General features: G+C 38.6%; 1 pseudogene; it reads right to left on the bottom strand.

Annotated features, from left to right (window-relative positions):
- Positions 1-2,102: 2,102 nt before the first annotated feature.
- On the bottom strand, positions 2,103-4,718 carry LOC101574048 (annotated as a pseudogene).
- Positions 4,719-5,740: the final 1,022 nt, after the last annotated feature.

Below are 5,740 nucleotides of genomic sequence, written 5' to 3'. Positions count from 1 at the left end.
AGAGACAGAGAGAGACAGAGAAAGAGACTTAACACAGTTCCACATTGTTTCATGGTGAAATTTTCAGCAAAATAACTGCTAAAAGATATTTATCAAAATAATAAAGTCTTTGTGATAATCCCATAGATAACATTATGATTAGTGTCAAAAGCTGAAAACTTTTCTAAAGCTCTGATATGATGGGAAGATGCTAATTCTTTGCCGTAGTATTTGCAGGAGCAAGCAGTCACATAAACTGTTTTATGCCTGGATATTCCCTAAAGCCTCAAGGGCTACTACTGGGTGGTTTGGGGAGCTGCCTGGATCATGGGGGGCATGACACTCATCAGTGGATTCATCCACTTGCAGATTTATAGGTGAATGTGATGCAGGGAGGTGAAGAGTCCTCACTGGGGCACAGCCTGGAGGGGTCTGTCTCCCTGTCTCTGCCCTTGATCATTTTGTCTGCTTCTAGCTGTCATGCCATGAAGTTTTTCTCCTCTTCCACGCCACTCTGCCTTGCAACCAACCACATTTGGGTTGTGTAGTTTTGTGCCTCAGTGACAGGAAAGCAGCCATGACAAAAACAACACAAAAATGCATGATCTGACTCTGATATAACTCTATAGCAAAGCATAAAGTCTGCATAAAAAAATCATTGGAACTAAGAAATGAATGCAGTACAGTAACATGATTATTAAAATAAACAAAAATAAATTCTACTTCTTTATAATGATTCATCTGAACATGAAATAAATAAAATAATCCCAGTTACAATGTACCGAAAGAATAAAATATTTATTGCTGTATTTAGCTTGGAAATGAGAGAATTATATACATCAAAGTATAAATAATTGTTAGAGAAATTGAAGGAGACAAAAATACATGGAAAATATCCCAAGTTCGAGTATTGGAATAGTTGAAACTGTTAAAATGTCCCTACTAATTAAAATGATACACAGAGTAAATGCAATCTCCAATAAAATTTCAAGGACATGTATCACAGAATTTTTTTAAAAAATTATAAAATTAATATAAAGCTATAAAAGACTCTGAATAGTAAAAATGAGCTCAGTATACAAGAGCATATTTGGATCCATCGCAACTCCTTATTGTAAGTTATGTTTAAAGAACTATAGTAATCAAACCAAAATGGCATCAAATCTGTTCATAGAGACCAAGGGAACAAAAAAAATCAAGCTCATATATAAATGCAAGCATATGTGACACACTAGTATTTTGACAAGAGCACTAAGAAGACTAAAGAGAAAAATGAGTCAATTGCTCCTTTTTGAGGAAGCAGGAGAGCTACAGAATAAAGAGCCACACTGAACCTGTGTCTTACACTGCACATAAAAACTAAGCCAAAGTGGATTAAAGACCTAAACAAAGCTCCTAAAATTGAAAAAGAAAACATGGAAGAAATGACTGTACTATTGGCCTTAACAATATCTTCGGATTTCACACTCAAATTTCACACAAAAATGAACAAATAGACCTTGTCAGTGGTGGTGAAATACTACAAGAGAAAATGGAATAAGTGTGTGACACTCTACAGTAAAGGAAAAAAGCAACAAAATGAAAAAGTGACCAAAAGTTTAGGAGAAATTAATTGCAAGCCATGTGTGATAAGGGAATAGTATCCAAAATATCAACTCACATAGATCAACAGGGAAGAAAAATTGATTTTGAAAGAGAAAAGCTTCTTATTTACATATTCATTTTCTAACAACACAGAGACAATGACATATTTACAAATGTCTGTCCAATTTATTTCACCTAAGTGTGTGGTCTCAAGGTCTATCCATTTAGCTGTAAATGCCTCATGTTTATCCTTCTTTATCTCAGAATAGTACTTCACTGTATTTTTAAAAAAATCTTTCCCTTTTTTCTCATTAAACTTTGTTTCAATGGATCTCAAAATTCTGTGACATTTTTGGTCTAGTTGTTTCCATTAAAAAGTATTGATTTTAAAAATAATAACTTAAAAACTGCCACACACACACACACACACACACACACACACACACACACACACACACAAAGGTCCAGGAAACATTCTCCTTTCCTTCTGTAGGTTTTACGATTCATTGTTATTATCAACCAGCCTTTCACTACTACACTTAAATGACCAATTGGGAGAAACAGTTCGGGGCAGAATTGGTGACCTTGCCAGCTCTAGCAGCCTTCTTGTCCACAGCTTTGATGACATCCACAGCAACTGTCTGTCTCATATCATGAACAGCAAAACAACCCAGAGGTGGGAAGTCAGAGAAGCTCTTGACACACATGGGCTTTCCTGGAGCCATGTCAACAATGGCAGCATCACCAGATTTCAAACATTTGGGCCCATCTTCCAGCTTCTTACCAGACCAGTGATCAATCTTTTCTTTCAGCTCAGCAAACTTGCAAGCAATGTGAGCTGTGTGAAATCCAGAACAGGGGCATAGCCAGTACTGATCTGGCCAGGATGGTTTAGGATAATCAGCAGAGCAGTGAAACCAGCTGCTTCCATTGGTGAGTCTTTTTGCTATCACCATCAATACTGCCACATCAGACATCATTAACAGACATGTTCGTGACACTGAAGCCCACGTTGGTCCAAGGAAAAGCATCACTCAAAGCTTCATGGTGTATTCTATAGACTTGACTTCAGTTGTGATGTTGACTGGATCAAAGGTGACCATAATGCAGGGTTTGAGAACACCAGTCTCCACTCAGCCTACAGGGATGGTGCCAATGCCACCAATTTTGTAGACATCCTGGAGAGGCAGGCCTAAAGGCTTGTCAGTTGGATGAGTGGGAGGAAGGGTGTAATCTAAAGCTTCAAGGAGTGTGGTTCCACCTGCATTGCCCTCTTTATGAGGGACCTTACATCCTTTGAACCAAGGCATTTAGCACTTGGCTTCAGCATGTTGTCACCATTGCAACCAGAAATTGGTACAAAAACTACAGCATCAGGGTTGTAGTTGATTGTCTTAATGTAGGTGCTGACTTCCTTAACAATTTCTTCAGATCTCTTCTGGCTATTGGGTGCCTCCATGGAACCCATTTTGTTAGCACCGACAATTACTTGTTTCACTCCCAGTGTGTAAGCCAGGAGGACGTGCTCACAGGACTACCCTTTCTTGGAGATACTGCTTCGAATTCACCAACACCACCAGCAACAATCAGGACAGCACAATCAGCCTGAGATGTGCCTGTAATCATGTTTTTGACAAAGTCTCTGTGTCCATGGGCATCAGTGATGGTCACGTAATACTTGCTGGTCTCAAACCTCCACAGAGAGATGTCAATGGTGATATCACACTCATGCTTGGCTTTCAGACCCAGGCATACTTGAAGAAACCCTTCCCCATCTCAGCAGCCTCTTTCTCAAATTTTTCAATGGTTCTTTTGTTGATGCCACCACATTTGTAAATCAGATGGCCAGTGGTGGTGGACTTGCCAGAATCCACATGTCTGATGACAATGATATTAATGTGAGTCTTTTCCTTTCCAATGTTGGCTTGGATTTAGTAATGGTTTTCACTACTCCTGTGCTCTCACAGCAAATCCATTGTGAAAAAGCTAAAAAAATCTTTTCTATGCATGCATCAGTTAATTGACATTTAGGTTGTTTCCAAGATCTAGCTATTACAAACATGGATGCACATATGTTGAAGTATGATGATTTTAATTTGTTGTTTGATTCTTCGTATCTTTTTGTAAAGGATACTAAGAAGGGGAATAGCTAGGTCAAATGTGATTGCCAGTCTTAGTTTTTGAAAAATCTCCACACTGATTCCCATGGTAGCTCTACCAGTCTACATGCCCATCAACAATGAAGAAGAACTCATTTTTTACCACAGCCCCTCCAGCATTTGTTATTGGTTGATTTCTTGACAATAGCCATTATTTATGGGGTGAGATTCTTTATGGGAATCTCCAAGTTTAATTTGCATTTCTCAAATGATCAGTGAGTGCCTGGGAGATAGCTCAGTAGGATAGGTGCTTCCCTGGCAAGCACAAGGGCCTGAGTTCAATCCCCAGTTCTGCCAAAAATAAAAAATTTTAAAAAGTGATATTGGATACTTTTTCTTGTATTTATTTGCCATTTCCACTTTTTCATACATACATACTAAGAAGTATGTATTCATCTCTGAGACCCTAGAGAGGGGAGAAGGGGATAAGAATGAAGGGGGAAAATGAGACTAGAAAGATAAAATATAAACAAAGCTTTGTAAAGAAGGAGAAGAAGAGGAAGCAACAAGGGCAGAGTAATGGAAAGAAAGAGGAATCATGATATATGACATGCACAGGTACAAATTCCCTATGGTGAACGTGATCATTACATACATCTAAGTGGTAGCAATGAACGTAATACTAAAAAAGGAAATAAATAGAAGAGGAAAGGCTTGAAAGTTATTTTTCCCAAGAAGATATATAAATATCCAAGACATATTAAAGGATACTCCACATTAGTGACAATCAAGTTGATGCAAAATAAACACTCACTGAGATAATCATCCAAGACATATTAGGAGGTGTAATCTAAAAAATGAATGTGAGAAAGGTAGTAGAGAAGGAGGAACTCTTACTAACTTCTGGTGGGAATAAATGAATGTAAATAACATAAAAATTATGAAGATTTTCAAAAAATTAAAACTATCGTATGATTGAGAAAACCCTTCTTGGATTTAATACCCAGAGGAAGTTAAATAAGTACTTACAGAGATAATCCACTCACCAACATCCATTGCCGCGCTGTATGCAGTGGGCCAGGTATCAGAGCCGCATGAATGTTCATTGAGCTATTGCCAGATTAATGAAGAAATTGCGATATATACCAGAAGTTTAGTGTTCATATATAAATACATAGATAAACATTTTCAGCTTCACAAATAAAGGTTGTACTGACACCTACCAAAGTATGAATGAGCCCATAATAAACAGTACTGAGTAAAATGAGCTCATATGCAGAATATAAAGACATAGAAATCAAATCTTGCAAGAAGAGAGTAGAATGGAAGTTACTAGGGGCACAGAAGGAAAAATTATACCTGTCACTAACTTCAGTGGTATATATCCTTACCCCATGGATCATGAGGTTTGAATGCATGGACAGCTTAGCATTCTTTAGCTCCAATCTCCAAACCTTTCTGAATTCCTTCCTTAAAGCAATTGCAAAGACTTTTAAGCTAGAAGTGGTCAGAAACAGCACAGTTCTCCAGTACCAAGTTTCTGTGTCAGTCAGCTTCCTATTTCTGGGACAAAATACCTCAAACACATAAAGAAGAAAAGATATATTTGACCTCATGACTTCAGAGGGCTCAGTCCTTGGTCAACTAGCTGCAAGGCAGAAACATCACTGTGGAGGAGCATAATGAAGAAAAGCTGCCTTGCCTCATGGCTGCCAGTAGTTAGAGCAAGAGCTAGAGAAGAGAGGAAGGCCTAGGGACTGCACGACCCAAGGCTGTGCTCCCCGCAGCCATGAAGACATCCCCAGGTATGCTGTGCTGACCGCTAGGCACCCCCCAGTCCCTTCTTCTGATTCGTGCTCAGTACTGACTGCACAGCCTGTTATCCATACACACCATTAAGGCCATGTGGTTCTGGCAAAGAACAAAACACCAGTGCAACAGTAGAGAAATCCCAGAAGTAAACCCTCATAGTCTACTAGGAAAACCAACACGCTGACTAAAAAAATAGTCTTTTAACTGATGAAGCTGAAGCAAGTGGACCTCCATGCACAATTGTTCAGTTTTGTCAGAGATGAGTA

Source organism: Octodon degus, unplaced genomic scaffold, assembly GCF_000260255.1.
Source record: "Octodon degus isolate 3935 unplaced genomic scaffold, OctDeg1.0 scaffold00125, whole genome shotgun sequence".
Taxonomy (NCBI): domain Eukaryota; kingdom Metazoa; phylum Chordata; class Mammalia; order Rodentia; family Octodontidae; genus Octodon; species Octodon degus.
The sequence above is the reverse complement of the archived record's forward strand: the minus strand, read 5'-3'. Positions and strand labels throughout refer to the sequence as shown.